This window comes from Scyliorhinus canicula, chromosome 4, assembly GCF_902713615.1.
Source record: "Scyliorhinus canicula chromosome 4, sScyCan1.1, whole genome shotgun sequence".
NCBI classification, from domain to species: domain Eukaryota; kingdom Metazoa; phylum Chordata; class Chondrichthyes; order Carcharhiniformes; family Scyliorhinidae; genus Scyliorhinus; species Scyliorhinus canicula.
Genome location: NC_052149.1, coordinates 220278897 through 220292990, shown reverse-complemented (window position 1 = coordinate 220292990; position 14094 = coordinate 220278897). Strand labels below are relative to the sequence as shown.

The 14094-nt window shown below is 46.1% G+C and overlaps 1 long non-coding RNA gene across 5 annotated transcripts in view; it reads left to right on the top strand.

Annotated features, from left to right (window-relative positions):
* Positions 1 to 14094, top strand: part of LOC119965385 — a 160160-nt gene that overhangs the window by 86277 nt on the left and 59789 nt on the right. The window contains exon 3 of one of the 5 annotated variants that reach the window (XR_005460505.1): positions 5090 to 5220. The exons of the other annotated variants lie outside the window; for them this stretch is intronic. This is a non-coding gene — a long non-coding RNA (uncharacterized LOC119965385). Of the gene's footprint in view, positions 1 to 5089; positions 5221 to 14094 lie in introns of those variants that run through there. 5 annotated transcript variants of the gene reach the window in all.

Here is a 14094-nt window from a genome sequence, read left to right as displayed (position 1 = left end):
TAATGTGACATGAATCCCTGGTCCCGGTTGAGGCTGTACTCATGTGGCTATAAGTTTCTGTTCGGCGATTCTGCGTTGTTGCGCGTCCTGAAGGCCGCCTTGGAGAACGCTTACCCGGAGATCAGAGGCTGAATGCCCTTGACTGCTGAAGTGTTCCCCGACTGGAAGGGAACATTCCTGCCTGGTGATTGTCGCGCAATGTCCATTCATTCGTTGTGCTCGCATTCTAAGCGTTGTTTGGCATCTTTGAATTTGTCTATATATATGTTTCTAGACATTCCTCTTCATTCACCTGAGGAAGGAGCAGTGCTCCGAAAGCTAGTGTTTGAAACAAACATGTTGGACTTTAACCTGGTGTTATAAGACTTCTTACTGTGCTCACCCCAGTCCAACGCCGGCATCTCCACATCATGGCCACCTGATGGAGAGTGTGACATTATGGGAATGCTCAGAATACAAAGGGTAAGTGTCATATCATAATTAACCACTAGATGGAGGTAGATGCAGAACTATATAAAACACGGACTCACAGACTTCTGGGAGAAGGCTGGAGAGGAGAGCATAGGAGTAGTGAGAGAGATCAGAGTACTATTATAGAGTGTAGAGACTAGTGTTAGTTGAGTGTAGATTGTAGGTTACTAGACTGTTGTTTACTATAGGAGTAAGTGGTCGAGCATTAATAAATAGTGTAAATAAATGTTAGCTTTGTTAATGAACTTAGCTTTTGTGGTCTTTGTGAACATTACCACATCCATCCTGATATCAAGAATCACAAAGAACACCACAGAGAGGAGGAGATCTATCCCCAGGTGCCCTTCAGGCAAACGTTGTGAAGCTAGTGGGACTAGTTAGCTGTGGCAATCAGTAGCAGGAGTAGAACTAGATACAATGCTGCAAAAAAGCTCAATGACTACACACCAGTAGCTGCTGTTTGTGAATCTCCATCTTTAGATACCATATCCCAAATACATCATGAGCCTCACACATTGCTCAATCCACCACACCCCATCACTCACCACTCACAATCCCTGTGTCCAGAGGACTGGAGAATAGCTAATGTGGTACCGCTGTTTAAGAAAGGTCGCAGGGGTAATCCTGGAAACTACAGGCCGGTGAGCCTCACATCGGTAGTAGGTAAATTATTGGAGAGTATTCTCAGGGACAGGATTTATACCCATCTGGAAACAAATGGACTCAGAAGTGATAGGGGAGGTCATGCCTCACTAACTTGATCGAGTTTTTTGAGGAGGTGACAAAGATGATTGATGAGGGGAGGGCAGTGGATGTTATTTACGTGGACTTCAGTAAAGCTTTTGACAAGGTGCCTCATGGCAGACTGGTACAAAAGCTGAAGTCACATGGGATCAGAGGTGAGGTGGTAAGATGGATACAGAACTGGCTCAGTCACAGAAGGCAAAGGATAGCAGGAGAAGGATGTTTTTCTGAATGGAAGGTTGTGACTAGTGGTGTTCCACAGGGATCTGTGCTGGGGCCTCTTGTTTGTAGTGTACATAAACAATTTGGAGGAAAATGTAACCGGTCTGATCAATAAGTTTGCAAATGATACCAAGGTTGGTGGAGTGGCAGATAGTGTTGTGGTTTGTCAGAAGATACAGCAGAACATAGATAGGTTGGAGACTTGGGCAGAGAAATGGCAAATGGAGTTTAATCCGGACAAATGTGAGGTAATGCATTTTGGTAGGTCTAACATAGAGGGGAAATATACCGTAAATGGCAAAATTCTTAGGAATATAGAAAGTCAGAGAGATCTGGGTGCGCAGTTCCACAGATCTTTGAAGGTAGCAACACAAGCGGACAAGGTACTTAAGAAAGCATACGAATGCTTGCCTTCATTGGACGGGGCATTGAGTATAAAAACTGACAAGTCATGCTACAGTTACGTAGAACCTTGGTAAGACTGCATTTGGAATATTGCGCACAGTTTCCACACTACCAGAAGGATGTCGAGGCTTTGAAGAGGATGCAGAGGTTTATCAGGATGTTGCTTGGTCTGGAGGGTGTTAGCTATGTGCAGAGGCTGAATAGACTCGGACTGTTTTCATTAGAAAGGTGGAGGTTGAGGGGTGACCTGATAGAGATCTGCAAGATTATGAGGGCATGGATAGAGTGGATGGGCAGGCACTCTTTCCCAGAGTGGAGGAGTCAGTCGCCAGGGGACATATGTTTAAGGTCCGTGGGGCAAAGTTTAGAGATGTGCGAGGCAGGTTTTTTACGCAGAGGGTGGTGAGTGCCTGGAACGCGTTGCCAGGGGAGGTTGTGGAAGCAGATACATTAACGGCGTTCAAAAGGCATATTGACAAACATATGGATAGGATGGGTATAGAGGGATATGGTACAAGGAAATGCTGTGGGTTTTGGCAAAGGTTGGAATCATGACTGGTATAGACTTGGAGGGCCGAAGGGCTTGTCCCGTGCTGTAATGTTCGTTGTTCTATCAGTCACATTTTATTCCAACATTCACAGTTTCATCTCACCCTCACAGAGTTAGAACCTCTGCAAACCTTACATGGCTTCAACTCAAAAAGACAGGCTGTGACAGATAGAAATGGTGCCGAGACTTTATAAACTCACAAACGTTAAAACACAGAGACGCACATTACCTATTGTGCACCTCCAATCCCAGAGCCACAGATTCAGTCTGCTCCTCTATCTATGAGCACAGGTGAATTTTCAGTTAATGCTCAAAACCCAAATACAATTTAGAGGCCGATCTGAAAAAAAGTTAGATGCTGCAGATAATGAAGACACCATGATTACTGCCAAGATACCAGGCATTGACTTGTATGATTCCCTGTGTGTATTGATATACACTGGCTTGAGGGAGTTCAATCCTTTTTGATTGCAGTGGCAGAGTTCTCCGAGTTACCATGAAGCATGTTCAGCTGTGCATGTTCACGAGATGGCGTCAGCTCGAGTGATGAGCACCAAATTGGCAGTGCTAATCAAATCAGCATTACCCACTGATTAACATCACCAGATCTGCCTAGTATGTATACCTTTGGTGGACTTTCTCTCTGCACACTAACACCCTCACCAAAAATGGCATCCTGCTCTTCTCAGGCCAGGAGTGTGCGTGTGTACTATGGATATAATTTCAGAATCAAAAGGGCACGCATAACACCAAAGAAATTGGAGGGTAAGGAGTCAAATATTGCTACCTTTACTTTTAATAGATACGCAAAAGACTAAAAGGTTCCGTATCTCAGCAATGTTGTGTGTAGGTATCCAGCATGAGAAAAGTTTTAAACACCAACCAACAAAGCATATTCAGAACTTTATTGAACATGTCTTGTGTATTCAGAACCATTTCCTGTCAAGAAGTTTACATCCCAGTGATCCGAAGTATTTCCGAGCAAAAGCTTTTAGCAAATACAAATGATTAAGAAGTGAGGTAAAAGTGTAAACATGGGCAATTTTCACAGTTAGCAGTTGATGTGGTCCCACAAGTGTAACAAAGGCCATGAAGTAGTCCAAGGCCGATTACACTGATTAGTGGGCAAGATCCAAATATCTCCCCACGCATAGATTCTTGCTGCAGCCATTCATACTCAAAAACTTGTGATATCCATTGTTATTCTATTCCGTTCTCTCTGATTAATGCGCCAGTCTTTTTCTAATTTAGATTCAGACCATTCCTTTCATTTTTCACTGAAGTGTAAGAAACTCCATAGCTCAAGATGATTAAAAAAAACAAATCAAAATAAATGATTGCATTGTGCACTGCTGTTTCAGCATGCCATACCACAAGCGAACAGAATGTAGCTTATCATGATTCCCACCAGTTGGATTACTTACCTCAACCAAGCCATCAAGGGAAAGAAGCATAATTGTGGAGGCTAAGTGTATCATTCACAGGGAAAGATAGAAGAGGCAGGAAAATGATTTATCCCAATGGGCTGCCCTTGCAAATATTCCAGCATCTCCATACAGAATGATACTTGGAAAATAAGGCTGGTGCTTAAGTAAAGCACCGAGGGAGTCTTGCACTGTCAGAGGTGGTGTTGTTGGATGCTCTTAAGTGTAAAGACAATGTGTGACTTCAACCTGGGGGTGTAAACAAATCTTCATCTCTTTGTCAAATTACTCCACACCTCCCCAGAAAACAGCAGTATGAGAGGATGAGGATCTGTACTTTGACCATAATTCTGGTCATGGCTCAGGAGTTCAGCTGGTTTTGCAATTGGCACAGCCTTTCCTGGCAAGGGAAGCAGTGAAGATGGAGTGGAGACTCTCAACTCTCAACGTTGGAAGGTGCCCTTTCCACTGCTCTCAGAGAGACTGGGATAGGAGCAGCAGCAATATAATTCCTTGTGGAATACCAGAATGTGAAGTGTGCCCAACCTGAGGTCCAGGCCAGGATCATGGCTGGAACCCCAAAGGATAATACATTATTATCAAATATTTGTGGTATTTTGAAGTCGTCCTTTGCAAAGGGACTCGTTGGGGATACATACTAACTTATTGTTTGTCGGAACTGTCCATTTTCCCCCATCCCCACTCAATATTGGCCAAGATTTGTTGACCTTTCCTGCCGGTGGGAGCTTCCTGTTCCACCGACGGTGAGTCCCCCTGCAGGTTTGCCAGTGGCAGAGGGTGCAAACAACAGGAAAGCCTGTTGTTTGGCAGTGGCGGGACTGAACTTTCCTGCCACTGGCCATTGGTGGGCTGGTGGGCTGCCTCTGCTGCCGCATAATGCTCGCGGGTGGTGGGGTGTGGGGAATTCCTACCCAATGTTGGAGCAGGTGGGCATCCTAAATATCTCCCTGGTGTCATGGACATCTTATATTCACATGTAATATAAGGGAGCTGCCCTGATCCTGCAAACAGTTGAGGGGTGGGTGATGGTGGATGGAGCTCCCTTGTAGACATATCTGAGCACATGTCCTATGATATGCTGTTCATCACCAATATTTAGTTTTTTACTTTTCCCACACCCATGTGCTGTGCCATCAACTAATACATAGACTTTTACATGTCAAAACTGTGCTCTGCTAGGCTGCTGAGGTGGCCGTCTCCTATCTCACCCCACTCCTCCATCCCACTCATCTTATTGATTGTTTATCCTCAGTCATGTTGCTCGATTGGAGGAGTTGGCGCTGGTGAGAAGACAAGGTTGGAAGGTATTTGATAGAGATCAGGAGAGATCTGGACAGATTGGAAAGAGAGAACTGTTCCCATTGGCGGAATGGTCAAGAACCAGAGTAAGTTGATTCAAAATTATCGTCAAAAGAACCAGCGATGACATGAGGAAAATCTCATTTTGCACAGCAAGCGATTAGTATCTGAAATGCATTGCTTGCTTGGAATTCATAGAATTTACAGTGCAGAAGGAGGTCACTCGGCCTATCGAGTTTGTACTGGCCCTTGGAAAGAGCACCCTACTTAAGTCCACCCCTCCACCCTATCCCCGTAACCCAGTAACCCCGCCTCACCTTTCGGATCCTAAGGGGCAATTTAGCGTGACCAATCCACCTAACCTGCACATCTTTGGACTGTGGAAGGAAACCGGAGCACCCGGAGAAAACCCATGCAGACACTGGGAGGAAGTGGAAACCCCACACAGGCAGTCACCTGAGGCCGGAATTGAACCCGGGTCCCTGGCGCTGTGAGGCAGCAGTGCTAACCACTGTGCCCACGTGCCGCCCCAATTCAATTGTGGTTCTCAAAAACGAATTGGATAATTATCTGAAGATTAAAGAAAAAGAAAAAACGTGGTGGAGTTGGACCAGCTGAATTGTTCTTGCAGAGAGCTGACATGGACTAGATGAACTGAATGCCATTCTTCCGTGCTGTAACCATTCTGTAATGATTCTAGTCAGCATCCATAAAAGAAAAGTTAGGCCAACAATTCAAGTGAGATCTTTTAAAAGTTCTATTGCAGAGTCTTCTTGCTCAAAGCCTGATATGTTGGGCTGGATTTCATCAGGCCAATGGGGGTCTCATCCACTGACTGGAGAATTGGCAGGGAACCCTTATGGGGTAGGCCCAACAATATTAAATCAGGCACCATTGGGCCTTGCATGATTCAGGACACCGGCAGTGGAGATCCTGCCCAATAAGAGGCTAGCAGCTCTTTATTGCTCATCAACGCCACTGGAAGTGGTGTCATTTGTTGGTAATGTACTCATAAGAGGCCCCAGATCACCCAGGGACACAGGAAATATGTGGTGAGGGCGAGTTGGGAATCATAGGAGAGGGTGGCAGGGGGTTGGAGGCAAGTGGGTGTCTTTCAGCCTCCACCCTCACTCCCCACTTTCGTGATGCCGGTCTCTCAATGGGGCGCGGTAGTGTTTTTTGGGCAGTCATCTGGAGGTGTGATAAAGCCATGTGGCTCCCATTTAATCCCTGAGTAACATTGAATAGTGTTGGGCTCAGGGATAATGGGTGTTTAATTGACATCCCGCCACCAGTGACCGTGATTCCCACATTTGCCGCTTCCGCCCTCCGACTTAATCGGTGGAGGGTTTGCCCCTGTCAGGTGACTAAATCGGGGTCTGCCCCATGGTTAAGTGGGATTGGCCGCCATGGTTCCCATGGTGATGGGCTGCACTAAATCCAGCTCATTGTCTTTTAATTTTGCACATTGTAAAGCCTGCAAATTACTTCCAGCATCTTTCTTTCTGTCTACTTTTCTAATTCTACTGAACAGAATTCAATGAGGAAAATCAAGAATGCAGATATTTTACAATTCTAAACTAAACAAAATGGAAACCCAGCAACTCTGAATGGCTAAAACTATAAATCCTACAGCAACACAGGGCACCGGTGTCAAAAATCTGATGCATGTAACGCCTTCCCTCAGGCCAGGAAAGTTGAGCAATACTTGCTGTAGGGAATCCTCCAAATATAAATTATAGAGATGAAGAAAACCCCAAAGTAATAGCGTTTTTCAAAGATACAAGCCTTCGTCGCATTACCTTGCAACTGAAGCCAAAATATTCAGTCCTAATCACAGTGATTGCTGAGAGCTTCTTTTTCATTAAAAGATGATAGTTCAGGTCATCTACATGGCATCTATATTCTGTCTTTAAAGAGGCAGTATTTTAGATCTGTGACATAATCTGGATTGCTTGAGGTAGCCAACGCTCAAGTTGTAAATATCCCTATTTGAATTATTGACATATTTAAAATGATGCGATAATTTACTAGAATTCACTCCTGCCGTGACAAATCCCTCTGTATGGCTATTGCAAACCTGCTTTTCTATTAGCGATCTGCTTGCTTCAGTGCAGGGATAGGTGGAGAGGTCAGCACATTACTTCACTTCAAGGGAAAGGTTGCTCAGGTCTGAGAAAGATGAAGCAAAGTAGAACACGGTTCCTCTTCCACCATTTATCAAATGCTGCATCACCAACAACCTCCATAAACTCCTCAGCCTGTGAAATTGCCCTCGGCCAGTTTCTGGGATTGCAGCCAAGGAAGGAGAGAAGAATTGGAATTCGCCGTATATGACACATAAAATGACACGCTGCACTGAAATGAACTAAAAAGATAATGCTTACATTGTTTATTTACTTAAGGGGGCAACTTGAAACCTAGATTGCAAGTAAGTTAAATCATATAGTAGAATTCACTTTTGCTTGCAATCTTGTGGTTAGCTGTTAGATTGAATTCAGGACAGGCTTTGTTCAACTTCAGGATTACTGTCCTCATCTCCCTTGGTAGCTCAGGTTAGTGAAACAATATAAACCAGAAAGGTCCTGGGCGGGATTCTCCGAAATGGAGGCAGAGTGTTTGCGCCGTCGTGAACGCCGTCGCGTTTCATGACGGCGCGAAACGGACGCGGGCACTACCGATTCTGGTGCTCACAGGGGGCCAGCACAGCACTGGAGCGGTTCACGCCGCTCCAGCCTCCCTTCCCAGTGCCAACTGGGCGCCTCGCCAACCCATGCATGCGCAGTGGTGCCACACCAACCTGCGCATGCGCAGTTGGGCCGCGACAATCCGCGAATGCGCGGGGACTTCCTCAACGCGCTGGCCCCGATGCAACATGGCATGGAGGCTCAGGGGCCGGCCGCATAATAAAATAGGGCCGGGGCTGGAGAGGCCCCGATCGCGGGCCAGACCCCATCGGAGGCCCCCCCCGGTGAAGGAGGGCTTTTCCCCGCCCCACAGGCCCCCCCCCCCCCCCCCCCCCGGCCCTACACGCAGAGTTCCCGCCGGCTGCGAGCAGGTGTGAACGGCGCTTGTGGGACTCTGCCGTTTCCACGCGGCCACTTGGCCCATCAAGACCGGAGAATCGGCGGCCCTGCCACGGACAGTGGCCCACGACCGGTGCCGCGCCAAACCCGCCAGCGCAAATGGTACCGATTCTCCGCTCCTCGGAGAACTGGCTGCCGGTGTCGGACCGGCGCCGTGGGAAAAATGGCGCGGACGGCGATTCTCCCATACGGCGCGGCATGGGAGAAACCCGCCCCCCCCCATGTTTCATATAGGGTATCAAAGGACAATGGTTTCTTGACCTGCTGGATCCCTTAAGAAAGGTTGGCTCTGAATGAGCAAATCATGTTCGGACAGCCTCAGTATCCCTGAAGTCAAGAGAGGTTATTTCAACAATCGTTACACATTAACCCCGGCTATAGATAGTTGGGTGAGGAAAGAATCGAACTCTGCTGAAATTCTTCGTGCCCTGATCAATTAGGGAATGATCACACACAGTCAAGCCTCTGTCCCAATGCCAGCAGTGTTTCAGAGGCATTACTCTCTTATGGGATCAAGATATACTGCAAGCATTTGAATACAAAATCCACGCTGACACTCCACCCCTTCATGTCGCTGGGTCAATATCCTGGAACCTCCTCCCTAACAGCACTGCAGGTGCACCTACACCACATGGACTGCAGCAGTTCAAGAAGGCAGCTCACCACCACCTTCTCAAGGGCAACTCGGAATGGGCAATAATTGTTGGCCTCGCCCAGCGACATCCACATCCCTTGAATGAATAAAAAAATGCAGACAAAAAGCCCGCTATTCATTGCCATTTTGCCGTTTTCCTTGGCCTCAGGGAGGAAGTCCCCGTCGAGGCTGCTCTTTAAGTAATTTCCTGCACTGCCGAGCTCAACTCGATAACAGGAGTCTGTGAAAAGTAAAGGTTTGTTCTACTGGGCCATGCTCCAATCCTACCTTGTGAATGATATAGTTTGTGATGTGAGATCAACCAATGTGGCAGTTATTCCCGGAGGTCTCACAAGTGTTCCTCAGTCTGCGGATGTGTGTGGAAATAAACCTCTCAAAGACTTTACCCGAAAGTTGTGGATGTTGGAAGGCAAAAACATTCATTAAAGATTGAAGTCTCTGAGCACCCTCACGAGCAACATTGTACCAATGAGTCAGAGATTGTAGAATTAACTTGATCTCAATATGGTGAAAAAAATTCTAAAATGTTGAATATTGGATCTGGTCAACTTTACCGAAACATGTGAAATGATGATTCTGCAGTTATCAACGATGACGATGATGAAGACAGCTGTTGGGATGAATTGTTTGGTGATTCAGATAGTGATCAGAGTGACTATGAAGGATTTCAATGAGAAGTGTTGCAGTTAATCTGTTCTGGTAAATATTTAAATTATGTTGGATGAAATGTACATAGTAATGTTATAAAATATATAAATGTTAGAGAATGAATACAAATTCTTTAATGTTGTTTATTTCTACATAAATCCATTGTGATGTCCTTTTTTGAAGCCAACACCAGCAAGCATTGGCAAACCCTCAGAAACATTACCTTTGTAAAATTTGACCCCATAAAGATTTGGCCGAAAACTTTGGTTGTATAAATTTGACTTTTACGTGAGTACTTATGGTACATTCCGCTTATCAGCCGAAGCTTGAATTTTGTAGAGACGAGATCAACTGTGAATTTTAAATCTGAGATTTGGCTCCTTGAGCTTGTTCAGCCTTTCAACGAAGTCATTGCGGGTCTGTGGACTGACTTCATATATTGTTCTTTGCCAAATATCCCTCAACGCTCTTCATTAACAAGAATCTATCAATCTCGGCTGGACATGATGGGATTGTTGAGAAATAGCGATAGTTCTGATATTCAGCATTATCACCACAAAGAACAGCCATAATAGGAAATATATATTTAAAACCATTCCTTCATTTAGTGGAAATGGGCAAGGAATGAAGGTGGATAATAGTTTATATCCTTTTCACCTTTTGAAATAAAATGTTTCAATAGATTTGAACTCAGTTGAACAATCAGAAAAGAATAAGCTGATTTTTTTTTACTGACCTGACCCATGGGTCTGATGGATAGCTGGATCATCAGTCAGCTGGGGTGCCAGTAACTGACAGGCCCGGCAACAGGTAAATCCCTGCTGGGAACAGGGATTTGACAGGAGGGGGTTGAGGGTGGGCTGTGGCAACTGAAGGAGGAGTGGTCAATCGGGGTGGGGGGGGGGGGGGGGTGGTGTGACTGGAGTGGGGCAATCAAATGGACAGGACTGCTTATCCTGGATGGGAGGTTGGGCCGACATAATAGGGGAGATTGGGGTTGGTGATGATGGGGAGATACAATGTCTGGGTGGAGGGGGAAGTCAGAGCCTGATGATGGTGTGGGGGGAAATCAGGGCCTTTTTGGGGGTGGAGGCGGTTGCTGGTTGGAGGCCGCAAGGGGAAGGCTGTTGAGAGGGCGGTTGGGGGGGGGCAGTGTTGGAGGGAGGGTTGGGGTGCTGAATCCACCAAACCCTCACCTTGAAGAAGTTGCTGGGCTTCCTGATGCTCGGGGAAATTGGCTGACAACTATTATAATTGTCATGTGAGAGTACCTATAAGAAATGGGTGTTTATAAATGGGTGTGTATAGAAATATCTGTAGTGAGAGTACCTTTAAGAAATGTGTGTTTACTACTGCAGTGATGTCAGAGAGTGGGTGGAGCTGGGCTGTCTGTCAGCTTTTACTTTTGTTTTTGAGGAGGCTGCAGGATGTGTTTTAGTTTTGTTTTCCCTGTTGGAGCTGAAGCCAGACCAAGCAGGTGTACTGCTGTTCTCTCTGCCATCAAAAGACTATCTCTTGATCATTTGGTGAATTCAGAATTATAAACGTTTTCAGTAGTGACTTTAACCTGATGTGATTCTGATAAAGGTTTTGTTTTTAAGTCGTATGGATGTTAAAAAGGAAAGCTTAAAGGTTTACTTAGTATTGTAGTCTTTGGGGGTTGTATTTGAATTAATGGTTGCTAAGATGATCACTGTATGTTTTAAAAAGATTAACTTGAGTTCATAGAATGAACATTGTTTTGCTTTAAAAAAATCTTTCCATTTCTGCTGTACCACACCTGTAGAGTGGGCCGTGTGTTCCCCATACCACAATCTATTAAAAGTTGTGGGTCAGGTGAACTCCATGATACACTTTGGGGTTCTCTAAACCCTGGCTCATAATATAATAATCTTTATTGTCACAAGTCGGCTTCCACTGCAATGAAGTTACTGTGAAAAACCCCTAATCGCCACAATCCAACGCCTGTTCGGATACACAGAGGGAGAATGTAGACTGTCCATATTACCTAACAGCACGTCTTTCAGGACTAGTGGGAGGAAACCGGAGCACCTGGAGGAAACCCACGCAGAGATGGGGAGAATGTGCAGACTCCGAACAGACAGTGACTTAAGCCGGGGATCGAACCTGGGACTCTGGAGCTGTGATGCCACAGTGCTAACCACTGTGCTCTCCTAAGAGTTCAAAATGAGAATTGAAAGTTGTCACCTGTCTTCTTGGGTCAGGTTGGTCACCCACCTTCCGCCAGCCTTTGATAAAGGTGGAAATAGGTGGGTTAGTATCAAGAAACTAATTTCTGGCTCTTTAAGCGCCCTCCTCCCCAATTACACCACCACCTCTGCCCCCGCAATGAACCCAAATCCAGCTGTATAGTATTTTCAGTTTAAATCCATCCTCTATTTTGTGGTACAGCTTTAGCTACAGAGATACATCCAAGTAACCTTTACTGAGCTTAGTTACGCTGATGTGGAATCAAGCAATTATTAGCTGTTCCTATAGCTTATTGTTGTGATTGATCCAGTGTTTAAAATTTAGATGTCACAGTCTAGCGAAAGGGCACTCTCTCTGCACAATAGCCCACACATCACGTTGCCTTCAACTTTTCCAAGGACATATCCCGATCTTGCATCTTCTTCATTCATCTCATTGCAATAAAGAGCTATGCCAGACCCAGCTGACTCCAATAGAACTCTGAAAGTTTTTTGTTGTCCCTCCTGTCCATTTTTCTGATTATCAGTTACTTAAACAACTTCAGGAGCTGTCTCCCACAAGATGGCCACTCCTGATGATCACCGGGGCACACTATAAAAGGACTTGCCGGACAGTGATTGAGAATGAGAACCTCAGCTGATGTTTCCATAACCGCTGAAGCAAGTTACAATGGGCGGGATTCTCCAATGATGGAGCGATGTCCCCACGCCAGCATCAAAACGCGGGTGTTTCACTCTGGTCTTTCCTCAGGAAAGTGCTTAAGCAGTGCTCCTCGCAGCTCTGGCTGCGGATACGGGGCCCTGCACTTCCGGTTGGGAGTCCGTGCATGCACACGGCGGCAGCTGCCCCGTGCAACATGGCGGACTCACACCGCAGACCATGGTGAACAAAGTAGGTCCCCCCAAGATTGCATGCTCCCGCTGATTTGTGCCGCACGATCGCTTGCCTGGCCATCTGTGAGGCCCCCCCCCCCATTGAAGGACCCCCCCCCCCCCCCCCCCCCCCCCACCTAGAGCAGCTGTGGACTGAGTCCGCAGCCGCCACCGGCCGTTCCTGACAGGCAAAGCGTGGTTGGAACCACGCTGTCGAGAACTCGGCCAGTTTTCCTGGGAGAATTGCCGCGGGGGCCTCTGTTAATGGCTCGCTACCCGCGCGCGCACGATTGCCGGCGATTCTCTGGGGACCGGAGAACTACAGGAGGGCCGTCGGGCCGGATCTCATCATTGACGCCCATTCTCCACTCCTGCACTGATCGTGATTTCAGTGCGGAGGCTCGGAGAACCCAGCCCAAGTCCCCCCAGCAGAGATCTGCTAACTCGGCACAGGCCAGGTCTCCCTCTGCTCTCTTTTGATGAGTCAAACTTGCTGAAGCAAGCGCGAGATGACTCTCACACAATTAACACGAGAATAATCTATGTAACCCGCCCTGAGGGAGCCAGCTGTTGACAGGTCCACACATCTGTAGCGCATCAAGATAAATTCCAGCATCTGCCCGCAAACATTCCCATCGCTCAATTTTCCAGAGAATTCTGTACTCCACAGCAGTAAGGGAGACTGAAAGCTGATATGAATAGCAATGAATTATTTGACATATCCTTAAGTTATTACGGAACCTATTAAAAAAATTACAGAAAATTTATTGTAAGCCAGTACAGTCTTTTACTAGCAGAAAAGACTCATAATGTGGGACCTACTTTTATAGTTAGAAGGCAGTGGACAGCTGAAAAGATTGATCATGAGTCTGACAAGAACTATTATTTCTGCATTGGGTATTTTCCATGTCGCAAACAGTGCCTCAAAATATTCCTGAAAACAAGCAACAAGTGTGCAAATTTAATGTCCTACCCTCTGGTTTCATTTCATTTAAAGGACTGACATGGTGCAGGAGGTGTGCAAGTGCAACTTCTTTTTTGATCATTAAAAAAAAAGCAAAATACTGCGGATGCTGGAAAGCTGGAATAGAAGCAGAAAATGCTGGATAATTCAGCAGGTCTGACAGCATCTGTGGAGAGAGAAACGTTTCGAGTCCAAATGTTTCTCTCCACAGATTCTGCCGGACCTGCTAATCAGCACTTTCTGTTTTTATTTTTGATCAACTGGTGTCAGTATATTTGGAAACCCATCACTATTTTGAGTGATCTCTTCATCAAGTTACTGATAACTCCTTACATGTTAAGGATGGAATTTTGCGCTCCATGCACAGAGTGCTGGTTAGAGAGGGGAAAACCAGTGTGCAGCTCCCCAGTTGTACAGCCGAGATTTCTTGCCAGGTTTTATGGCACCCTGCGCACAGAAATTCTGGAAGCGTGGTTTTTTTGCCAGAACACACTCATGGGCCGGGGCCTTGAGTTTGGGTGT